Source organism: Gobio gobio (genome assembly GCF_949357685.1).
Source record: "Gobio gobio genome assembly, chromosome: 15".
Lineage (NCBI taxonomy): Eukaryota > Metazoa > Chordata > Actinopteri > Cypriniformes > Gobionidae > Gobio > Gobio gobio.
In genome coordinates, this window is record NC_137108.1 from 27,720,362 (window position 1) to 27,746,850 (window position 26,489).

The 26,489-nt window shown below is 39.8% G+C and overlaps 1 protein-coding gene across 2 annotated transcripts in view; it reads right to left on the bottom strand.

Moving 5' to 3' along the window:
* cadm4 (cell adhesion molecule 4) overlaps window positions 1-26,489 on the bottom strand; it is a gene marked incomplete at its 5' end in the record, with an annotated part of 181,897 nt that overhangs the window by 154,565 nt on the left and 843 nt on the right. The window lies entirely within an intron of this gene.

Below are 26,489 nucleotides of genomic sequence, written 5' to 3' on the forward strand. Positions count from 1 at the left end.
AACAGCGGTGGTGTAAACTTGACATACTTATACATTCTGTAGAGATGCACAACATCAACTGAGTCCTGACCTTCTGCTCTCATTGCAATCTCTTACATTTACATGTTTTTATGCAAAGCGACTTAAAGTGCGTTCAAGGTATACATTTTAGCAGTTCTTGCTTTTTCTCTGAGTCAAACCCATGACCTTGGTGTTGCTAGTGCTATGCTCTACTGCTTGAGTTGTTATAAAAAAAAAGTTAAACTGATAGTTCACGCAAAAATTCTTTCATTAATTCAAAAGTGGTTCCTCTATGATCACGACGAAGAACCATTTTTGGTGCCATATAGAACCCTTTTTTTTTAGAGTGTAGACAGCTACGCAATTATAAGTTCATAAAGAGATCATAAAACGAATCCATATGAATTGAGCAGATTAAATTTAGGCTTTTATTCACATATAAACATTCATCAACTCGTATATCAGTTGTGGTAAACGGAAGCTCAAGCATGTTCGCTTGGTGTGCAAGAACCAATGAGGTTCATTCTCGTGTGTTACGCATCACGTGAATAAAAGCCTAAATTGAATCTGTTCATTATATAAAGCGACCACCTTTCTTCAGGAAATTTGAACTAAACTACTCAATTCATGGATTAGATTTACGATTCTCTTTATGAACTTTTTGAAGCGTCAAAGTGTCCGATGCATAGCTGTCTATGGAGGGACAGAAAGCTCTCAGATTTCAGCAAAAAGATCTTAATTTGTGTTCCGAAGATGAACGAAAGTCTTAAGGGTTTGAAACGACATGAAAACTAGTAATTAATGACAGATTTTTTTTTTTTGGGTGAACTACCCTTTAAAAGAGGATGGAAAATGGTGAGAAGAAAATGACATTGGACTTTAATTTATGTTACTCGCATTAGCATTTAACATGATATAAAACAGCTTAAAACAGTAACTTTTTCCCCACACTAAGAATGAAAAGACATTTTATCCGAGTTTCAGCTGACCTACAAAATGTGTATGTGCTTGTCTGGAGAGGAAACTTGATATTATTTAGTAGATGGCATACACCTGAACTGATTAAAAATCACAGGGTATTGAATCTGGTGCTATGGGCACCATTCAAATATTTTTGTACATTATGTTTTTAATTGTAATTTGATGTTAAATCGATGCTCAAACCTAAAGTCAAGATCAATACTTATGTATGTAAGGACATGCCTGCTTAAAATATTTCAAAACTATCTGGACAACATCTTTAATAATGTCAGAATCCTGCTAATTAGCAGTCAGTACAAACAAATTCATATTCGTGAGCAAAGACATAATATCAACAATATCATGATTTCAACTCAAACTAGTTTGAAGCTCTGTAATGATCCAATCTCTAGGATGCCGTTCCACTCCTAGCCTGCAGGGGGTGCCCTCCTTAAGCGTCCATGTTATGCTCCCTCCAGGTCTCCAGATGGCACTTTAACCCCATGCTCAGTGCTCTCCACTCCTGCAGATGGTGCCAGTGTGTTTAATGGTTACTCAGAACTCTCCTCATTAGCCCTGATTCCCTTCACCTGTGTCTTGCCCTTTATAAGTGTGCTTGTTCCTTGCCATTATGTTCAGTCTTGAACCTATGTTCTCCTGTCTCCAGATCTCAAGATAAGTTTTGTGCCTTTATTGTACATTTTTTGACCCTTGTGTCTATTTTTGTTTCTCTGTTTTATGGAAGCTCTGCTCTCCTAGTTCATTTGTACTTTGTGCTTTGGTTTCTCAAGTAAAGACTATTTTTATTTTTTGGAAGACTCAAGTCTCTTGACTCTTTACTCTTCTGCTCTTGGGTTCCATTGTCTGGGAGTTAGCTCAGTGGAGAACACACCACACTTAGAACACCAGAGACCCGGGTTCAAGTCCAGCCAAGGGCGACATCCTTACAGCAAGACTGAACCATGGAAGGGAGCCCAGCAGAAGGACCTTCACCACCCTCTAATGTGGACCGTATTTTGGCAGCCCTCTCAGATCAAGCAACAACCATACAGCGACATGACCAGGCGCTGTCAGAGATTCTCCAGATTTTGAGTCTCCAGTCTCAAGCCGCTTCATCCCAAGAACTTCAGTCACCCCCTGGTCCTCCAGACAGATCCATGTTCCCACTCCCATCAGAGCCCAAGTTACCAGCACCAGAGAGGTTCGATGGCAGTCCCGAGAGATGCAGAGGGTTTATTACCCAGTGTACCCTGGCCTTCCAGCTTCAACCCAGCAGCTTTCCTACAGAGAATAGTAAGGTGGCCTACATTATTACACTCCTAACGGGTAAAGCTTTGGACTGGGCCTCTGCTTTGTGGGACCAGAGTTCTCCAGTAACAACTAACTGCCATACATTCATTTCTGAGATGAAAAGAGTTTTTCACCATCCAGCCAGCAGGGGGGATGTTGATCACCGCCTGCTACACCTCTCTCAAGGTACTCGAAGTGCAGCAGAGTTCGCTATAGAGTTTCGCACTCTTGCCACAGAGAGTGGGTGGGATCAACGGGCCTTGAGGGCTACCTTTCACCATGCTTTGTCTCCTGATATCAAGGATGAGTTAGCCTTCCGAGACACTGCGCCTGACCTCGAGTCCCTCATTGACGTGGCTATCCGGGTAGATCATCGGCTCAGGGAACGCCAGCAGGAGCGACAACAGGAGACTAGATTTTTCGAGTCAGCCAGCGCTGTTAAGCTGCCTTCATCTCCTAGTGCCCCCGAGGAGCCCATGCAGCTGGGCGGAACCAGAATTTCCCAAACCGAGCGCAACCGACGGATAAGGGAGAAATGCTGTCTCTACTGTGGCAAGCCAGGTCACTTTCGCTTTGCCTGTCCTGAGTTGTCGGGAAAAGCCAACTCTCGCCCAGGAGGAGGGGGGCCAGGGCGAGAATAGAAACATTCCCCTGCTCAGCAACCTCAGGTCTGACAATCCAAGCTACTGTCACCCATGGTAACCAACATCACCAAGTATGTGCCTTTGTTGACTCTGGGGCTGCTGGGAGTTTTATGGACTATGAGATGGCTAAGAGACTCACTATCCAGCCAGCGACTCTCCAGAAACCCCTTAACATCACAGCAGTGGATGGCAGTCCTCTGGGTTCAGGAGAAGTTAATCAATGTACTCCACCTCTCCAGCTACAGGTGGGCCAACATCAGGAATGGATACAGTTCTTCCTGATTCATTCTCCTAAACTTCCTCTAATCCTCGGCTTCCCTTGGCTGACTTTACACAACCCACACATTTCCTTGGACTTCATTACAGGCTTGCCACAGTCTCAAGGAAACACGGTAATCCTTGTAGTGGTAGACAGATTTTCTAAGACTTGTCACCTCCTACCTTTGTCCAAGCTCCCCACAGCTAGCCAAACTGCGGAACTATTGATGAAGCATGTGTTCAGAATCCACGGCTTTCCCCAGGATATGGTTTCTGATCGGGGACCGCAGTTTACTTCCCGGTTCTGGAAGGCGTTTGGCCGACTCATCGGATCTTCCATCAGCCTGTCCTCTGGCTTCCACCCCCAGTCAAATGGCCAAACTGAGAGGGTAAATCAAGAAATTGAAAAGACACTGAGGTGCCTGGTTGCAGACAACCAATCCACATGGAGCTCCCATTTAATATGGGCTGAATTTGCACATAATACCCTTTACCATTCCTCACTAGGTATGTCCCCTTTTGAGTGTCAGTATGGTTTCCCTCCCCCTCTATTTCCCGGACAGGAGCCAGAGGATGATGTTCCAGCTGCCACACAGCTTTTCCGCCGGTGCCGGCGTTCCTGGCAAAGAGCACGCGTTGCCTTATTGAGGGCTGCCCGACAACAGCGGAGGCAGGCAAACCGACACCGAAGGGTAGGAACCTCGCTTCGCCTGGGACAAAGGGTATGGCTCTCAACCAGAGACCTTCCATTGCGGGTGGAGTCCCGCAAGCTAGCCCCACGATACATTGGCCCTTTCAAAATCCTTAAGAAGATTAACCCAGTTTCCTATCGACTTCTTCTGCCCAGGTCCATGAAGATTCATCCCACTTTTCATGTTTCCCGTTTAAAACCCGTTGTTTGTTCTACTCTGTCTCCAGCTAAGAAACCCGCCCCAGCACCTCGCATCATTGATGGCCAGCCAGCTTACACGGTCCGCAGGCTGATGGATTCTCGCATGGTTCGTGGGAAAGTTCAATATCTGGTGGATTGGGAGGGCTTTGGCCCAGAGGAGCGGTCCTGGATTCCTGCTCGAGATATTTTAGACCCGACTCTCATCTCAGAGTTTCGCCAAGCCAAAGGGAAACGTTAGAAGAACGTCAGGTGCCGTTCCTAGGGAAGGGGCTCCTGTAATGATCCAATCTCTAGGATGCCGTTCCACTCCTAGCCTGCAGGGGGTGCCCTCCTTAAGCGTCCATGTTATGCTCCCTCCAGGTCTCCAGATGGCACTTTAACCCCATGCTCAGTGCTCTCCACTCCTGCAGATGGTGCCAGTGTGTTTAATGGTTACTCAGAACTCTCCTCATTAGCCCTGATTCCCTTCACCTGTGTCTTGCCCTTTATAAGTGTGCTTGTTCCTTGCCATTATGTTCAGTCTTGAACCTATGTTCTCCTGTCTCCAGATCTCAAGATAAGTTTTGTGCCTTTATTGTACATTTTTTGACCCTTGTGTCTATTTTTGTTTCTCTGTTTTATGGAAGCTCTGCTCTCCTAGTTCATTTGTACTTTGTGCTTTGGTTTCTCAAGTAAAGACTATTTTTATTTTTTGGAAGACTCAAGTCTCTTGACTCTTTACTCTTCTGCTCTTGGGTTCCATTGTCTGGGAGTTAGCTCAGTGGAGAACACACCACACTTAGAACACCAGAGACCCGGGTTCAAGTCCAGCCAAGGGCGACATCCTTACAAGCTCAATGTGTCCTGTACGCTAAACACTACACTGTGGCTCCAAGAAGCTGATCTTCTTAAACCTCTTGATGAATATAGCACATTAGTCCACAACGAGTAATTGAGAACATGAAAGTACATTTGCTCTGTTTATAGCGATTAAGCAATTAATTCTTATTTGACGTCTGGGGCATCGAGAAGTGTTGGCCTTTGCCTTCCTTCCCTCACTATGTTTCCCATCTATCACGAAAAAGAACATTGTTGAGAATCAGGGGCAATTATGGCCCAAACACAAAAGCCTGTGTTGGTGGAGCTGTTTGTGTAATCATAGTAATTTTACCAAGAGCTACTAATAATGGCTTTCAAGGCCTGTCCATTGCTGCTTTTAATTACCTTGCGAGCCTCTGCATTGATTCTTTTCCTCCATCTTTCCTCCTGCCCCCCCTCCCTTCCCGCCTCCTTTCTTCATTTCACTCTTTTATTAATATTGTAAAGCAATAACAACTGTGTCACAACCCAGATTTCAGCAGTATAATCAACGGGATTAATTCAAAGCCAGAAGACGTGTTTCCGCCTGCTTTCACAGCTTTCTTTTTGGAACCCTCATTCATACGCACATGCACTCACATCATCTTTCTGTTTTTGGTTTTCTGCCAACTTTCACATCTGAAAGGGGGTGGTGAAGTACAAAAGGATGCGATTTAGCCCCTAGACAGGGAGAGAGAGGGATGCTGGGTCTACTTGAGAACAAACAAATGACGGAGAGCAGAGGTGGACGCTGGGATTTGGGGGTCTGGATGCCGAAGTAAAGATGGAGGGATGAAAAAAGGAGAGGGAGTGAGAGTGAAGGACAAAATGCCCCTTCGGCTGCTGTTAAACCTCCCAGCAGAGCCAAGACTTACCATAGCCCACAGTGTGACAGCATGACTGTGTGTGTGTGTGTGTGTGTGTGTGTGTGTGTGTGTGTGTGTGTGTGTGTGTGTGTGTGTGTGTGTGTGTGTGCGCCTACAGCATGTGAACCGTGGGAGTGTGTGATGTTCTTAAACTTCAGGCCTCCTGGATTTTATGAGCGTAACATACCACATAAGACAGCATGGGAGTTTTGAGTATGTGTTTGTATGAGAGCAAGCTAATTTAAACTAGCAGATGACTCCATAAAACATTATAAAACATAAGGGAGTCGAATCCACTGCCAGAATTTGTTCACTAGACCCCTGTGTGCTTTAGTGAAGACATGTAAATTGTAACTCTGGGTTAGGTCGCTTCGTCCACTCCTTTCCTGAAATTTAGAGCATGCACCAGCTAGTCCGAACCTGCTCAGAGTACCTAAGTAAGTGTGTGTGTGTGTATGTGTGTCATTGTTCCCGCTGCAGCTGTATAGTTGGCAGAATGTCTGGATGGTAGTTCTCGGTTGGGATATTTCATGAGTGGATGAGGACCCTTTTATTTCCAGACTGCTGCCTGTTTCACTGGAGGACTGTGGTTTATTTAGTTCTTTTTATCCTCTCATAGAGACCCTTAACATATACACTATAAATTAAAAAAAAAAAAAAAAATTTTTGCTTTGTTGGACTGCTAAAATGCATATAAATAAATCTGTTGAGCTATTGCCTTCCGGAGAATTTGTGTCAAACTGCAATTACAAATCATTCCTTGGCAAGATGCAAATATTTTTAATATATTCATTCCATGGTGCTTCATGTCCAGCACAATGGCAGATTTGCAAGAGTGTTCTTCAACTAGGAGCACTTCTGGCCCTGTGGACTCTTAAGAAAGTAATCTTAAAATACACTTTTCATACTCTCACCAGTTCGTTTAATTTGACTACTCACAATGTACAAATGGGAAATATATGCACAGCAGGAGAACTCTGTCATATCTTTTGAATGCAATGAAAATTTCCACCACATCTCAAATGGTGTATTGTTCTTAATAGCGTTCTGTGTTAGAAAGGAAGGTGCTGGAAATCACATTAGAATAAAATGGACAACTCCTTTTTTTTGATTCATTTTACATTATACACAAATATATAATATTTTCGGACCTTTTGCATAATTTACCAATATTAAAGTACAATTGCTTACACAAATGTTCTGAAACTATGGCTCCTTTTCTCGAAACTACACACAAAATTACTATCCTGTGTCTTATGTTCAGTGGAGTGCAAAGGAGTTTGTCATAGCACATGTACATACACATGCACAAATACACTGTATATATAGCATGTGTGCACAATTGATGAACTTTACAGGTATTAAACTAAACTGAATTAACACTGAACTGACTTGAGCTGTAAATTGATTTCTAAGTGTTCATTTGATGTATAAGTTTTCACACATGATCATTCACTCTCAGAAAAAAAGGTACAGTGCTGTCACTGGGGCGGTACCCTAAGGTACAAAAGTGAAAAGGTACATCTTTGTACCTCAAAAGGTACATATCAGTACTATAAGAGTGCGTATTAGTACCTCAAAGGTACATATTAATACCTTAAAAGGTACATATTAGTACCTTTTCGGTTTTGTACCCAGTGACAGCAATGTACCTTTTTTTCTGACAGTGATGGGTGCAGGTAATCAATAAATGATTGTGGCATTTAAATGGCAGTGTTTCCCAAATTAAACAAAACAAAAGTGTGAAAATTAATATGACATGTTTTCTCTCTTTTAATTGCACATTTGATAGTAGCAGAAGTTGAGTTTGGATGCAGATGTAAATTTATGTTCATTAACAAAAACAGGAACATCGTTTTTAAAGGGTAACATTTTAGAGACAAAACATACTGCAATTATATTACATTACTCCTTTAAAGCTGCTGTCCGTAACTTTTTTTGTGTTCAAGATTTACAAAAAAATATATAATGAGAATGTACAACATGAACCCATTTTTCAAACCGTGTTTTTGTCTCACCCTGAATCATTATGGTACACTTATAAAACGTGTTTATATTGGGACTATTTCAGACTGGTCTGGCAGGAACCGCTGCGGAGGAGCACAGTCCCTGTGTGACTCGCCATAGACATAAACAGAGAGAGAAGTAGCTCCGGCTGCAATGTTCTTCCGCAAGACAAATGCAGTTCTGTTTATTAACCGCTAGAGTGCAAAAAGTTACGGACTGCAGCTTTAATGTAATAATATAATAAAATATGATATGAATATCCCACATCTCTGCCACAATCTCTCTCATGGTTTCAGTTAGTGTTAAATCATGGTTAATGTTGGCTAATTGTCGACTGAAAAGCCTCCTGTTTTCTGCGTCAGTGTTGTTGAGAAAGTCGTGTGTGTGTGTGTGTGTGTGTGTGTGTGTGTGTGTGTGTGCAAATGCAAGTGACCAGGCCATGCAGGGAAATGCATTCTGCATAATAATGACACAGGCACAATAATACATGTTTGTGTGTGAGTGCGTGTTCATGTTTTTCAATCCCAGTGGGCACTTTACCCTGAATGCACACAGGCTCATGGGGACTCTGCCCCCCCTCCCCCCCCTCCCTCCGCTAAATTGAGGTCCCCATGAGGAAACAAGCTTATAAATCATACAGAATGCTATTTTGAAAATGTAAAAATGCAGAAAGTTTTGTGTGATGGGTAGGGTTAGTGTGAGGGGATAGAATATACAGTTTGTAAAGTATAAAAACCATTACGCATTTGGACAGTCCCCACAAATATAGTGAACTAGATGTGTGTGTGTGAGCTGCATACTTCTGAGCCAATGACCGCTAGTGTCCCCAAGTGCATATTACACAGACACACACACACACTCATACAGACCCAGTCCCCTGCCATTCCCTGATATGCACATAAACCTTATGCTATATTGCTTGGCAGAGAGACATAAAGAGCAATATATAATGGATAAAGAGATAAACTGGGCTTGAGGGAAAAGAAGGAAATTGAGGGGAAAGAGAAGGGAAGAGAGATGGAGAGAGAGAGAGAGGTGTCTGCTTTACATTCCTCGGCATGACAATAATGCAGAGAGATGAGAAAATTAAAAATTGATGTGAGTAAATAGTTTTAAACGTCTCACTGCTGTACTGAAAAGCTCCCGCTGGATATCACCCAAACTGAGCGATGACTTTAAATTCAAAGAGAGTGACAGACAACAGAGAGGAAAAGTAAAACTTCTGAAAGTGAAAGAAAACTTCAGTGGTGGAAGGAGTGGTTGAGAGAAAGTATGAAGGGTGAGCGGAAGAGGAAACGGCGAGGGGAACAGGACATTTTGGTGGCCTAAAATACAAATGTGAGAAAAATGCAGTACAGCATAGATCCAAAGTGCACACTTCAGCAGACCAAGAGAGAAATGAGGGGATTTATAGAAAGAGCCAAAGAGAGAGACTATTAAGCAAAGAAATTAGGACTCTAACCAGGGATGTACTGGCCATAGGGACCACCGGGTAAGTGAATCTGCAAGAAAATTAAAGTTTAGAGAGGTTTTATTGCAGTAGCTAGTACATTAAACTGCAATTTACAATACTTAATATAAAGTATTATGGAACAGCACCTCCATATATACACTTGAGATGCTCACAGGTTTGTGCTTCCTCCCGCCAGCTAAAGGTCACTGAATGAGTGACACCTTATTGTTTCTTTACAATAAGTCAGAAAGTCCCTCTCCAAAACCTCTGAATGAGCTTCCAACCTCCACCCGAACTGCTGAGACATCACATCTTTTAAAAGAAGCAGCTGATAATGCCAAATGTTCACCAGTATTTAAAGCGATAGTTGAGCCAAAAATTTTAATTCTGTCATCATTTACTCACCCTCTTGTTGTTCCAAACCTGTATTACTCTCTTTTTACTGTGAAACACAATAGAAAATGTTTTGAAGGATGTTAGTAACCAAACCGTTTTGGTTCTTATTGACTCTTTTTACCTTACAAGGGAATTCAATGGGAACTGAATGTTTTTCATTAACAGCATTCTTTAGAGTATCCTCTTTTATGTTCTACAGAAGAAAGAAAATCATAAAGGTTTGGATAATCAGTAAAAGCGATGAATATATAATCAGCACTTTGATTGGACATAATGCATTACATTTTCCATAATGCAAACATTTTCATTGTAACTCGTCCTAACAGCAAGTGAACAAAATGTTGCTTTTGACCTTCAATACTTCATAGAGTGTGAACGCATTTCAAACTAACCGAGCGCAATCATTTCGATCAAAACTGTTGCTAAAATTAAGGTTTTAAATTCACCGTAATTGAAAGGTGAAATCCTATATGCAACCCGAGTAATGGCAGTTTTTATGTGAAATCATCTGATGTGTGTTCCTGCATAACAGCCGACCTCCTTCATATAAATTTGAGAGAATTTAGTAAGAAACATCTGATTAAGTGATTAAATCAAAGCATATCTGCATAATTAGTATGATTCATTTAAGAAATGATCCACAGATTAATCGCTTATCAAAAAAATGATTCGTTGCAGCAGCCCTAAAAAAGGAAAGAGGGGCTAAAGGGGGGTGGTAAGTCTGACGGAGGTGGAAATAGAATCACAACAGACTCTCTGTATGTAAATGAGCACAAAACCGCCACAGGTGTCAAATCTGGACACCAGGACTGAGTGCCCTGCTACAGAGCACCTGGTGAACACACACACAGCTTCCATTACAAAATATAGCCCACGGCCAGTACCATGAAATTCACTTTCCCCTACATCACAGATACCACATCATAACCTGAGCAACTACCAGGAGGAATATCTACTGTGTGTGTATGTGTGTGTGTGTGTGTGTTATGGATAAAGTAGAAGAGGTCAGAAGCCAACGGAGAGTGAGAGAAAGGGGAGCCATTGTTAAAGAAAAGCTTAATATGAAAAAAATCCATACGAATGTCAGATCTGCAGCCTGAGTTTACCTCCAGGACAAGAAACGAGAACAATTTTAAATGGTCATTTCCAGCAATCTCAGAAATACTTTCTTCAAACGATAGTTACATTCTATCATCATTTACTCACCCTCGTGTCATTCCGAACTTGTACGGCTTTCTTTTTGAAAATCGTCTCCAGTGTTGGAATACAGTGTTGTTTCGGACCCCCAGATTTGTATTGTGTGAACCCAAAAAATATCTTCTTTTGTTTTCCACAGAAGAAAGAAAGTCATTCAGGTTTGGATAGACATGTGAGTGTGTAAAAGATAAGTGGGTAAACTTCTTTAACCCTTAAGCAACTACCTGTCTGCATCTGTCTACTGTAACCAGACCCTTAATAACGATTCTGTTAACTTCAACAGTCTTAATATCCATGCACGCACACATAAAAGTCACTCTGAGAGTCTTCTGCTGCCATCCATCTTACACAATATAGGCAATCTTTTTTAATTACACAATTTCCTGTAGCAGCCAGTTGCGTTCCTCAGAGCTTCATTAGTTGAACACAGATAAGGTAAAGGAGAATCATGGGTAATTAAAACGGTATATACTGACGGATTCCACTCTTCCCCGAGGCGCTAGAGGATGATATTCACCTCAAAAAGTGAATCACGCAGATTTGTGTGTTTGCATCAGAAATTACTGTTAATATAACAGCTTGCACATCAATGCGATTTGCCAGCGAGGCAGAGGGGGACGCGATTCATCCCACCCGTGTGCGAGAGATGATAACATTATATCTTTTTTAGATGAGTTGCGAGATTGTCGAGTGCTCCAGGTTTGGTCTCAGGGGTACAAGAAACAAGACTTCCGAATCTCCTGCACAGCCACAGTCATGCCTGCATTCATTCATACTAAAAACCTTCCTGTCTTATTATGCATTTTTCCTATTCTCGCTAAGAGCTCCCTGGAGCTGAGTTCCCGCAATCACCCATCGTCAAGGTCACAAGTCCGGGATGTCTCGGCACCTCACGCACGCCCCTCGAACCGAGACAATCTCGGAAACGTAATCCATTGTTAGAGGAAGTAATCTTCTGCTATTGGAGCCTCGGGCCAATTCTGCCTGCCAGCCTTGGAAGGACAAACTCTCTGCATCGCCAGAACAACAACAAGATGACCTCGTGGTTGCTATACTGTGTTTTTTTACCAAACAATACAGAGTCTCATCAACACCGAAAGCACGTACCCGCAAGTGCTGCCCTTGTCCTCGATGCATACATTGAGATTTTAATTGAGGGATTACCAGCAACTTTTTGATGTTTTTTGTTTTGTGGTGTAATTCATTACGGCTAATGAAGATTTATTTACCGCCTACTAATTATCCAAGATCAAAGGTTCACTCCCAAGCCTCAATTCATTGTTATAGGGTTTGAAGGGGGACAACTTTGTGCTGATGCTGCACTGTTGAATTTTGCTGTACTCTCTGGCTCTGATCCACGTTTGAAGTGCTTATCATCCCGCATCTCACATCACCTCAATTTGTTTTCAAAGTAATCTCCAGATAGTCATTATCGCTGAGAGCATCTATCAGTTAGTGTTTGGTGTTTGAGGGATACTTGACCACGTATATGTCCCCCTCCGTGTGACCCTTGACACGTACAGTAGTGCAGATCGCTTTTGGAGAGATTACAGGAAAGTAATTACCTTTGTTTAAGTTAACTGACGTTTTTTTAGTCAGGCCCTCTCTTAATATTCAAGCAGTAATTCTCTGCCTTTTCAATTCCTTTTCAATTTCATAATTTGAATTGAGGCAGCAAACAGAAATGCAGAATTTCTATTCGAATTTGAATGTGAGTTACTGTATAGACCAGGGGTGGCGAACCTGGTGGCTGGTCCTGGAGAGCCTCAGTCCTGCAGAGTTCAGCTCCAACCCTGATAAAACTCACCTGCCTAATAGCTTCCTAGTAACCCTTCAGACCTTAAAGGGATAGTTCACCCAAAAACGAAAATGTGATGTTTTTCTCCTTACCCCGAGGGCATCCAAGATGTAGGTGTCTTTGTTTCTTCAGTAGAACACAAATTAAGATTTTTAACTCCAACCGTTGCCGTCTGTCAGTCGTAAAATGCATGTGAATGGGGTCCAATTATATTAGAGTAAAAAAAAACATGCACAGACAACTTCAAATTAAACCGCCATAACTTCCTGCGAATAAGGTCAAAATACCGGCGCGGTCATAGATATATACATAGATGCCTCATTAGTGCCTGCGCGGATCGGTCGAATGAGGAATCTACGTAAATATTTCTATGATCGCGCCGGTATTTTGACCTTATTCGCAGGAAGTTATGGCGGTCTGGAGAGCTGATGACATTCGTCTGATAATAGGTAAAATAATAGCATAAATACCGTTAAACCGATCGTTTCTTGTCTTAAGACATCAATGTGTCGCCACAGGCCGCAGGGTTTAATTTGAAGTTGTCTGTGCATGTTTTTTTTACTCTAATAGAATTGGACCCCATTCACATGCATTATACGACTGACAGACGGCAACGGTTGGAGTTAAAAATCTTCATTTGTGTTCTACTGAATAAACAAAGACACCTACATCTTGGATGCCTTGGGAGTAAGCAGAAAAATATCAAATTTTCATTTTTGGGTGAACTATCCCTTTAATTAACTTGTTCAGATGTGTTTGATTAGGGTTGAAGTAAAACTCTGCAGGACAGTGGCTGTCCAGGACTGGAGTTCGCCACCCCTGGTATAGACTTAAAGACCCCTTGTGGTGAAAATCTTTTTTTTAAAGTTGTTTATATGTCTATGTGGTGGTTTTAATATGCTTTAAGACAAACCATGTGCAAATTCATAAGTCAACACCATAGTTGAGTATTTTCTCTGCAGCGAACCAAAGACAGTCTCAAAAACGCGGTTTGAAATCGCCGGTGTTTCTTATGTCACAAACGACCTTGTAACCAATCACATCAACGTGCGGCCGGGCTTTAGCATATCATCATTACTATATGCTGTGGAGCAGGGGAGTCTCAAGAGAAACCAGGTTATCCCGGTATATTTTTCTGCTGATATGAAAAAGCAGGTATATTTAGCAATATAGCGGGTGAATTATGTGATGTATATTACGATGTTATGATGAACTATATGCCTTTCTCCACTGACGTTATATGATGTTCAAAGCATTTCTAAGGATGTTGATTTATAAAAGGAGATGGTGAACGAGAACGTGGTTTGTGTAACATTAGCAACACATTATTAGCTGTTTGATAATGTACTCAAGCAAAAGGCTTATCATATTAATCACCGTTATGTGTCCAACATGGTAAAGAGCGATAGCATTGTGCAGCATTTACTACAGTTCAAATATGTGAATTTGGTGGTCAAATATTAGTTTTAAGGAATACAATTATTGACTACAGGGGGACTTTAAAATTCTAATATGGCTGTAATTTGCTAACTAGAAAAGCAAAGTTTGTTTGCATTGACAGAGAGAGAGAGAGAGAGAGAGAGAGAGAGAGAGAGAGAGAGAGAGAGAGAGAGAGAGAGAGAGAGAGAGAGAGAGAGACTCTTCCTGAAATTAAGCTGAAATGAATTACAAAAACAACAAAAAATTATACTCAATGAAAATTAGAAATGACTTGGGATCTAACTGAAATAAGTTTAAGTTGAAGCACTAAAAATGACTTGAACTAATAAATAAAAACTAAAACCGAACTAAAACTAAAACTGAAATAAATTAAACCTAAATAGTATATCTAAAAAAAAAGCTAATAAAAGTACTAAAATTTAAATGAAATATAATTTAAATAAAAAATAATAATAATAAAAAAAAAAAAAATATATATATATATATATATATATATATATATATATATATATATATATATATATATATATATATATATATATATATATATATATATATATATATATATATATATATATATATATATATATATATATATATATATTAGTGCTGTAAAACGATTAAAATATTTAATCGCGATTAATCGCATTAATGTCATAGTTAACTCACAATTAATCACAATTAATCGCACATTTTTATTTATTCTAAATGTCCCTTGATTTCTTTTTGTCCTATTTTAATGCTCTTATCAACATAGAAAAGTGGATCGGCTTGCTTTGTTCAAATGTTTGTTTTGTTGAAAACAACATTGGCATACTTTAGTGTTCGATTTCACACCAACATTCTCACTTGGAGCAAATAATCGCTCACACAATGTAACACTGCCCATCAATAAAAGGGTGAAACAAATACTTTGTTGCACAAACAGCCCCTTCAACAGCCCTTTCTAAGGGATCAAAACAGGGTGATACAAAATAAAATTACAAAGTGCACATGCAAGGTAAACTAGGACTCCACCTATAGTGCAGTTAAACCAGGGGTCGCCAACTAGCGGACTCCGGTCCGAATCCGGACCGCGAAGCCTTTTGACGTAATGAAACAGTTAACGTTGCCCAGACGCGCGGTCAAGCATGCAGTGAAGAAGAGACTGATGGTGCGTTCACACCGGACGCGAATGACGCGACATGCACGCCGCTTAATCCCCGCCGCAGAATGTCTATTTGCGTCTTTGCATTGACTTAAATCACTCGCGCAAAACGCTTCATTCGCGTCTGGTGTCAGAGCAGAAAGCAGCGCTCAAGACAAGCACTTTTAGTTGAAGACCCCTGAGTTAAACCATGGCTTAATACGTTTCTCATTTCGGCGTCTCACGCTTGCCATCCACGTCTAATCTTTTAATGGCCCAAACGAGTGCGGGCAGCCGCAGCGTGCCTGATGTTTTGTTTCCGGTCTAGCTACATCCGGAGTTTTGTTGTAGTTTTTCTAACGTTACTAGTTGTTGCAACAGCATGTGAAAAAACTACAAAGTTTGTTAGACCAAAAAGAACGTTAATCTCGCGATAAAAAAATTGACGCCGTTAAAATAGGTTTGCGTTAACGTCGTTAATAACGCGTTTAACTGACAGCACTAATATATATATGTATATATATTAAAAATAAAAACTCATTCAAAATATAAATAAAAACTACAACTATAATAACACTAAAACACTGATTCCAGGTCAGTTACCTTTGGAGTGTGGCTAATTCTGTTCAAATTCACACTCATGAACGGAAAGGAAGCCAATTCCTCAGTTCTGAATATTGCACAACCCTGGAATTCTCATTTACCAGCCCACTGTTGAGCGCTTCAGTGGGCATATCAGAGAGAGCAGAAGTGTGTGTGTGTGTGTGTGTGTGTGTGTGTGTGTGTGTGTGTGTGTGTGTGTGTGTGTGTGTGTGTGTGTGTGTGTGTGTGTGTGTGTGTGTGTGTGTGTGTGTGTGTGTGTGTGTGTGTGTGTGTGTGTGTGTGTGTGTGTGTGTGTGTGTGTGTGCACGCTTCACCCCTGACCTGCCACTCAGCTCCAGACGGGTGGGTGGCCAGCAGTAAAATGTTCTCATTGATCATCTGTTCTCACTTTGTGATGGTGCCGTGTTTTTGCTGTTTGCTTTAGTCACCTACACAACTAGTTTCCACTTAGTTTTGTCCTCTTTCTGCTCTCTTTTTCTTTAATTTTCTCACTGGAAGCAGGATCTTTTACCCTCCACTCTGGTGTGCTGCTCTGTCCTGATTCTTCGACTACCTCAGTTGTTTGTTATTCTTCCCTCCGTCTCTCGCTCTCCACTCTCCTCAGTCAAGTCCTCCGCTGTGCACACTAGCCTCTTTAACTTCCCATTCTCCACTGTTTCACAGACCATTGAACTGTGTAGCGTAGGTGCTGAGACCTTCACGCTATTCTCCTTTAAAACTTCAGGCTTTTTTTCCTCCTTTTTTCTGGCCTTGCAGAGCTGTACCATGTAACTGGGTGTTTCTTCAACCTTGGGCACTTCTGGCCCTGTGGACATTTAGAAAATATATTCTCTTAAACACACTTTTCACACTCACTCATTTATTTCATTTGTCTACTAACAATGTCCAACAGTGAACAGAATACTCTATTTTTTTTCCCTGAAGAAGATAATACAAAATTCCAAACACAATGTCATTTCCACAACATTTCAAATGATGTAGTATTCTGTGATGGGAATGACAATTGTGAAAATTGCGTTTTGAAAAACCTGTTTGTTCATGTGACGTTTTTTTTTTATTATTCGTTTGTCTTAGCTTGGTTTAAAGGGATAGTGATAGTTTTAAGAAAAATATCCTTATTTAAAACTTTATAAAGTAAAGTATCTAGCTTCCGACCAACCCGCCTTCTGTGTTCAACTTACGGAAAAAACGTAACTGGTGTGATGATGACGTCGGATGTAGCGTAAGTGTTTTGAACTGCGAGAGGCGCTACACTTTCTTCATCAGTTGAATACGGAAGTCGGTCTGCCAGAAGCTAGATATTTTACTTTATAAAGTTTTAAATATGGATATTTTTCTTACAAAAACCCACAGATTCACTTCAGAAGGCCTTTATTAACCCACAGGAGCCGTATGGATTACTTTTATTATGGATGGAAGCACTTTTTTGGGCTTCAAATTTTTGGCTGCCATTCACTGCCATTATAATGCTTGGATTAGCCAGGACATTTATTTATATAACTCCGATTGTATTCGTCTGAAAAAAGAAAGTCATATACACCTGCTTGAGGGTGAGTAAATTATGGGATACATTTCATTTTGGGTGAACTATCCCTTTAAGCCTAGTCCCAGACTAAAATGTTTTAACTGAAAGCAACTTGCACTGACATATCTTAAAATATGTTAGTTCATTGTTTTGTCTCAAGATGCACACCAGTAATGTTTTGTTATGTTTTTAAGGCACGTTTATAAAAACGACTTAAATGTCCTAATTAAACTAAGGCCTAATCTTGGCCTAATCTTTAGCCCTGTCTGTGAAACCGGGACTTTGTGTATCCTAAATTAATATACAATTCAATATGTCAATATGTCAATTCAATATGTCAGAGATTGAATAGAAATGACACACAATGAAAATATTCTGTGTAATATTAATCAAGTGATATTTAACTTGATTTTTCTTCACATTTAATTTCTAACTCCTCACTAAGACTGTTGTCCCCATGGTAAATACTCGGTGCATTAGCTTTGTCTTTGTTTAGATAATCAGAGATGTGTAATCATTCATATTTTTAAAATGGATTTTCATACTTTAATATTGACACTTTAGTTCTACATGAAAAGCATATTAAAATGTCTCCAAGACAGTTGGCCCATACAACAAAAAGAAAATGTTCAACTTTATAACAGTCAACAAAGAAACACCCAACTATGGTATTTTGGTCATTTCCCAATCATTTATTTGAATCTTACACAGGATTTCCTGCCCTACCTCTTACTGTGTTTATCAATAAAAGTGCCCAAATGAAATTATGAAAAACTGTGGTATTTTGTGGTATCTTAATCTATGGTTAAGATTTTGTTAGGATGTTATTCAGCTCTTCAGCAATTCTAAAAAAAATTATATTCAAAGTGTGTCATTTCTGTGCCACTAGCATCACCAAAAATTTAAAATAAGTAATTAATATTCTCTTTCAGCAAGTCCTGGTGCTTTAACCAAATAATTATTAAGGAGATATGAACTAACGGCGCAACGGATCACAAAACTCACGATTCGGATCATATTAAGGTTTTTGAGTCACGGATCGGATCATTTTTGGATCCGAAAAAAGCAAACATTTTTAAAGACAAGTGAACAGTCAGTAAAAAATAAGAACAAATACACTAATTATAACCATAGATAAATAAAATATAACAAAGTTACAAATAAAGGAAGGTCTAACAGTAGTATTCAGTGTAATAATTCGATGAAAAATAACACTGCATAGCGTTCACTGTATAAATTAAATCTAGATTAATCATTGTTAAAGCAGTATTTTGTTGTTTGATTAACATTAATGACAAACAGCATATGCATGGATCCAATATAATGATACACATCCAAGACGGGCATTTTGTCATCATTTTGTGTGTGTATGTGTCCGTTCAAGTGCAAGAAGAAGCAAAAGAGGAATCAATTCTGTGTTCGCATACCTCTCTGTGTGCGCGTGCTTCGGATGTGTGTGAGATGAAATCACTCTGGCTGGTAATACGCATTAAAAATAAATCTTTTTATAAAACATTTCCAGAGTGAAGATTGCTTTTGTATGTAACTGACTGCTTTCAGACAGGTTTTCCAAACATATAGCACTGCACCCAAACAAACACAATTGGTTGAGCCATTGAGCTGTTCATGATGCTTACACAAACAGAGCAGTGCTTTGACATTTTGCCACAGTGTTTACATTTTTTCAGCGTATTTAAAGTTGTCTCTGAATATTAAACTGGGATTGAGGAAGGTATTTAAACATACTTCGGCTATCGAAATTAATGAGAAAACGAGTGAAAAAAATCCTTCTCCCTGCATGAGGTTGTGCAGTGGTCACACACACCTGTCCCGAGTAAGGACTGCTCCCTCCAGCCCTCAGCGCTCATCTAGAGCTTCATTATCACCTCCGTGCTCTCCACATTATGTAATCGGTGCAGGCGGCATTAGTCCCCCTCTCAAGAAGCTATCCTTTCACACACACTCCATCTGGAACAGGGGCCCATTTTAGTTCTAATGGGCCCTTCATCTAATCAAACCTAGTGAGGGCTTTAGTGCCACTCAAACTCCTGTAATTACTGCAAAAGCCTGGGACCTTTACCTCATGTGGGCATGGAACAGAGACTCGACGGGAGCCTTGGAAACTGGTGGAAGGATGAGGCAAAGAAATGAAAACAGGAGCAAAAGAAAAGACAGAGGTTATGGGGCTGTTAAACAAGCACAGGGCAGAGTTTGCAAAGTCATGGCAACACTGTCGCCAATACGGAGGAATGTTCACCTCCGTGGCAATCAACCACAACATCCACTTAAGTCTGGCTCTCTCTCCCCTCCACCTCTCTTTTCATGTCTCAGAGCCTCGTCTTTGATTTTTTCCCCCTCTCTCTACACATTAGCAACTCTGTTTCTCACATCTCTCTCTAGATAAAATTCCAAATTGAGATATTCTTGGTGTAAAAGAAAGCAGAACTGAAAGGATTTAACTCATGATTTCCGGGTATTTCCAGAGCGAGGGATGAGTAAAACTACACATTTTCAAAACTGACTCAGCTTGTTGTCTAAACCAGGGGGGTTTAAATATTTTAATACCAAAGACATACAAATATGATCACATTTTACATGTGAGAAATCTCCATGTAAAAAGACCCATTTATACTGTGAGGAAAAAAAAAATTCGTAGTATGTTAGATAACATGTTTGCAAAATAAAATAGTTGCATCTTATGTATGTTTTTGTATACTAAGGCCAAAAGAAATATATATTTTCTTTCTATTAAGCTGACAGCATTTATCGATCCACTGAGTTGAAGTAATGCTAGATGTAAACATTCTTTTTAAAAAAATGTTTTACTGTATTTTAAATTTAATTTAAAATATAGGTGCTTTTTGTGTTAAAAAAAGGCATAGTTGTGATATTTAAAAAAAAATAGGGCAATAACAAAACAAAAAAAATCACAATTAATATCATGATTTCAATGAACATGTTTAAAACGATCGTTTTTAACATATTTAATTTACATTTTAACTTTGAGAGCAATAAAAATAAAATTCCTCACTTTCTGACCCTCAAGAGTCCCCGGATCCAAATTTTGAAAGCCCCTAAAGACAATATACACCAATAAGACATAACATTATGACCTAATATTGTGTTGGTCCCCCTTTTGCTGCCAAAACAGCCCTGACCCGTCGATGCATGGACTCCACTAGACCCCTGAAGGTGTGCTGTGGTGTCTGGCACCAAGATGTCAGCAGCAGATCCTTTAAGTCCTATAAGTTGCGAGGTGTGGCCTCCATGGATTGGACTTGTTTGTTCAGCACATCCCACAGATACTTGATTGGATTGAGATCTGGGGAATTCGGAGGCCAGTCAACACCTCAAACTCATTGTTGTGCTCCTCAAACCATTCCTGAACCATTTGCTTTGTGGCAGGCCACAGCCTCTCAATTTATCTTAGAAATATCAATCTGAAATGACTTATTTTTCCTAATGAGTACTATCTGTCTCTCAAGCTGTTAGATAAAGACACTGAGAAATAATGCATTGCTATTCTGCAGTCTTATTTTCCATGTTGAAACAATGCATTGCTATTCTGAAGTCTTATTCATGCTAATAAAGACATAGTCAGGCTCCAGACAGCAAATCTGCCACTCAGATATCTCGTAGGACAAGAGGAAAAAATGAGATCTGAATCAGACTGCACTTCACAACCCAAGTCTGAATTATTGACAACTCATGTCTGGCGAGAATTTGCCTTCTCACAAGTGACACAGAGAGAATCTGGTCCAGTAAGAACAGGCACATTTCAATAATTCACATACTTGAGAGAGCAAGCGCTTAAATTCCCACAATGAATGTGCCTGAATTCGATCAAAGTGAGCTGCAGAAACAGCTTGAGAGTGATAACCCTGAAAAATACGCTTGTTTAATGGGCACACCTTTCTGAGTGGGTTTCATTAGAATAATATTCCAGACGTTCTTTTGGGAGAGTTGGAAGCGTTTCGGGTTTATTACAGCGGTGCGCTTGCATTGCTCAATAAAATTTGTAGTCAACTTGACCACAAGCGTCTGATTCATCATTTCTGTCATTTAAAAACCGCACAGTCTTCCAATAACCTCCTCTTCAGCGTGTAAGCTCTGAAATGAGACATAAAGTATTGCGTCTACTATGAGTGACCGCAGGCAAGCGGGCGATGAGAGCGAACAAGAAAATTAAAGGAGTGTCTAATCAGTCGAATCAGATTGAAGATAATTACAGTGAAATGCAGTTACCGAGACACACCACCTGCGACAAACCCATAAAACACAATGATGAATCCAGCCCTCCATTGAAACGGTTTGGAATAGGTCTATTCCTCCCAGTGTTTATCTCTTCGTCTTCAAATTGAAGGTGTTCACGAATTTCAGCACACCTATGACTCTTATTCGCTTTTCTATCTTCAGTGTCCTGTGATCCCTAAAAGGAACATCTGTTTATATAGGGCTGTAAAATGTGTAATCTATTACAGTGATAAGAGAAAGCTAGGTAGCTACAGAACAGTCTGCCACCAGCTCTCCATGTCGTCTTTTTTTTGTCTATTGTGAGCCTGGGTTCAGTGTTCGCTGTGAAATTAAAGTAAAAATAGGAAGCATACTAGATGTCTGTTTTTAACATACTGGTAGGAGTGCTTCCACTATAATTAAATGTCAACATCTTTTTACTGGGGGAATTACACAACCATACACTGGAATCAAAGGATAAACCTTGGCTTAAGATAAAGGCTTCCTCATAGCCTTGCAGAACAATGTGTCAAGTGAAAATACCAATTTCTGCCCTGCATTTGCTATTCCTATAGCACCTACCTTGCAAAATGCACCAGTTTCGTATCTGAATAAGACTAGGAAATCACACATTCAAAACAAAAAGACATATTGGATTTCCGTGCCCCGTATGGGCCCTATAAAAAATGACTAGGGATCAGTGATGCCAGTAACGCGTTACTTAATCGGACTACTTTTTCCAGTAACGAGTAATCTAACGCGCTACTATTTCCAAACCAGTAATCAGATTAAAGCAAATTATCCAAGTCACTGTGCGTTACTATTTTTGTCATTTTCCTTAGTAAAAATATATATTTTTGCTTTCTTCTTGCATTTCGGGGAGAGTATTTATGTTAAGTGAACTCAAGAAAGACTGTCTTTATTACATTGTTTATTAAAACATGTTTTTTTTTTCAGGAAATATTTTTTTATTTCAACTTAAATGTCAGGAGATACATTGTTGACGTTACTTTTAAAAATGCACTTCCAATAAAGTGAGTGTTGGCGAAAACAGTTGTCATTTTTATGTTGAGGCGGCAGGGGTGTTGTCGGCAGCTGCTGAATGTAACTAATAAAGTAACTTGTAAGCTAACTAAGTTACTTTTAAAATCAAGTAATATGTAAAGTAACTAAGTTACTTTTTAAAGGAGTAATCAGTAAACAGATTACTTTTTCAAAGTAACTGTGGCAACACTGCTAGGGATCGAGTGAAATGAAATATTTAAAAGACAAATATCCTTTTTTAGTTTACAAAATCGCTCGATAAGATCTTTTTTTAAAAGAAGCAGTTTAGTTCCCATTTGATCCTGACTGTATTTGTGTCATCTGTTTTAAATTTCACTCTATTTTGTAAGAATATGTATGCCCAGTTGAAAAGATATTGTGTTTTGGTTCTAATGTTACTCACATTACAGTTTTACTCCAAAGTTTTCCTTACGCTGTAAAAAAAAAAAAGAGCTGCCTTCAATTTTTTAAACTACAGTCAACTTAGATGTATAAGTTATTTCAACTTAAATTTACATTAAAATGGCTTTAAAAATGAGTTGAATCTTGTTTAACTAGAAAAAATGTTGAAAAGTCAAAAACTTATTTTGTCATGACTTATTGATCTTTTTTTTAATACAGTATACAGTCACAAACAAACACTACAAATAATGGTTCTCCAAGAATTTCCAATCAGACATAACTGAAAAAAAAGAATCATGGTTTAGTAAGGGAGCTGAGTGGGTCTGATTCAAACCACTAACTCACAATCTTTTTGACAGACTCATTAAAAAGAACCAGTTCATTAAAGTAATGTGGTCACAAATTGAACATCATGATTCAGGACACACGCTGTTCATTGTAGCATGCAAGAAACACTGGTGATAAATCCCAAAACCACATATGGACGGACACAAAGTTTTCTCAGCTGTTGCCACAGGCAATTCGATTTTCATTTGTTGTGATTTTTTTGGCCACATTTAAAACCATTTTGGTTGCAGTAGGACCCCGGATATACTAAAGCAATGGCTGTTTTTCAACTTTTATCCACATGACTAGTCATGCCAAACTATACAATAAGGCGACTAACATAACTGCAATATGTAATTGCATTTTACTTGAAGAAAAAGGGAAAATCCATACAATTCTCTTAAACCGTGCTTCTATTTTTATACTTTTTTCCAATTAGGAGGCAATTTGGCCCTCCAGCAGAAGCAACATTGACAGAGTCCCAAAAAATGATGAAAACAGATTCAAACGAATGACTCTCATATTGCTTGCCATCGAATAAACAAATAGAGATGATTAACTGTGCAGGGCCAGTGATGAGAGGGGACGGGCAAAGAATGCAGCATGCAGAATGCGGCTGGCGCAGTTGTGGCCGTTTATTGTGTGTGTGCTTGTGTGTGTCAGTCACACAGCACTGCAAAAAGGGCATGCACAGAGAGAGAGAGAGAGAGAGAGAGAGAGAGAGAGAGAGAGAGAGAGAGAGAGAGAGAGAGAGAGAGAGAGAGAGAGAGAGAGACAATGAGAAAGTGGCGAAAACAGAAAGAGGGGCTCAGATGGAGAACACAACATGAGTCTGCAGGCCTGTGCCCAAGGGACACACTGAGCCCAGTACATTCTGTATTTGTTGTGCTGGGGGAAGGGGCGATTTTACACACACTATTCTATATTATTTCTTTGCCCCTTTTTCTTCATCTCTCTTTCCCTCTCTCTCTCTCTGTCTGAGTGGTTCCTTACAGGTTCAAGGCTCTTTCTTCCCATTATCCCTGTCACTCCATCTATTTCCCTGGCTGTCTTCTACTTCTCCATCCCGTTTACATCTTTACCTCTTCTTAATTTACTATTTACAAAGATCCTCTCATCTCAAACACTTCCCTTCTTTTTCCTCCCTGTTCTCTTTCCTTTGTTTCCTCTTGATACATCTCTAAGAAACGAACTGTTCCAGGATATGTCAACCTGGTATCAAAAGGCTCTATTGGTTTATGAAGGGGTGTGATAATCAGTTTTATCCCGCCTTCTTTTCCTACCCAACCCCCTTTTTTTCTCTCCTCTTTTACCTCTTGTCACTGGAGAGATTAATGACAGTCATCTCCATAGCTCCTCTTGACCTCCAAGGCTCAAATGAGGAGACACCCTGCCATTTCAGCATGTATAGCCACATACAGCAAGAATTGCAAAGAATAGGTGTACAGAAAAAAAATCTTCAGTTGTTCACTTATTAATAGACAATGTAAAACAAACAGCCGCATACACACACAAACCTGGAAGTAGCTTGGAGCACAAATTGCTTTCAACAAAGGAATGCTTTTGAATGTCAAATAGACACATTTGCTAATATTGTTTCCATAACACTCACCTGAGGGACTATTTTCTTTGGCTTTTTTGGCCCTGTTTTACTGTCTTTACTATGTATCTTTACTGTATTAAAGGCACAATATGTAAGATTTTTGTAATAAAATATCCAAACACCACTTGCACAGTGTAATATATTTTATGCAGTTGTGTACTAACATTATCCTTGAAATTCCCAAGGATTTGTAAATCCAGAGAAATTTCAGTTTTAAATAATAGCTCGTCCCTTGTCATTGTTGCCCATCAATGGCGTAATATCCGCGATATCCTCGGTTTCCGCTTGTAGAAACCATGGCAACACAAAAGCAAGCCGCTGTCATAGTCATGATTATTCATTGGCGAATACAGAAAATCCCCAAAAAACGTAAACGTAGATCAACTGAGGCAAGCAGGCTTTGGGACAAATGGAGAAATTAGGCGTTTTCAAGATGGAGAGAGTCTGCGACAAACTTGGACTTGACAGAGACAGAGGGTTCGTTCAAATTTAATTTTAGTACGATTGTTTTAAACACGTAAAACTGCGCCGCATTAACCCACCAAATAATTTGAAAAATAGTAAGTCATATCAGTTACAGGCTAATATAGCATTATATTTCATGTGCCTTGCAGCTAATTCATTACAATTACATAAAATAAAACGTAAAGGTAATACAAAAACGAATTCATTACCTCATGCGTGAACATGACTCGTATAGCCTACGTATCTTTCAAGATCACCCATCTTTCCACTCTCCTTCATAGCGTCATCAAGCTTCGTCTTTGTTATTGTTTTGAAAATGCGACCTCTGGTGACGAAAACTTACATATTGTGCCTTTAAAATGTACATATTCTGTAGCCTATATTACACTATTGTAATTGAAATATGTATCATGATTTGTATGAATTCTAGAATTTTTGGAGTTTTTGTTTTCCCTTTTCTCCATCGCTTGGAGTGGGTTTCTCTCAATGAGCAGGAAATGGAAAACCTGGAGTGGAACCGGAGCAGAATGATTCAATTTACGCTATTCCAAACCTGAATTTATTTAGTCTTTGCGTTGCTTGGTGGATGCATGGTTTCGCAAATCAGAACTAAGTTAGCAATTTTTAGCTGCAAGGTAAGTTGTTAAATGGTTGTCATAAAAATGAAAATCGGGCTATAGCAGAACGGATGCGATTCGGCCCTAGGCACGTGTTAAAGACACCTAATAAAGTATAACCGCATCTTCTTTTCTTCCCATGCTATTTTCGCTCTTGCTTAATAATTATTAATTTAAGCCTCATTTTACAAACAGATGGCACAGCTTGAAGAGAAAAATTAAACGGCCAGCTAGTATCTTCAAGATGCTCTTGTAATCCAAATCCCAAGACAACAGCAGATGCACTTATCATGCGATGGCAAGCATGAAATACGCGGCCCGTGTTGGGATTTGCTCTGACAGTCTTGTATTGGAGACTGATTTGGGACAGTAGCTAACCCCTGCGCAGAGGAGCCCAGAGCGGGACCTCCGAACAGGGCAATCGCCTATGACATAGGCTATGATTAAGGTAACTGCGTTTTTGTAGCCTACCGACTGTCGCAATGGCTATAGCCTACAGCTCGATA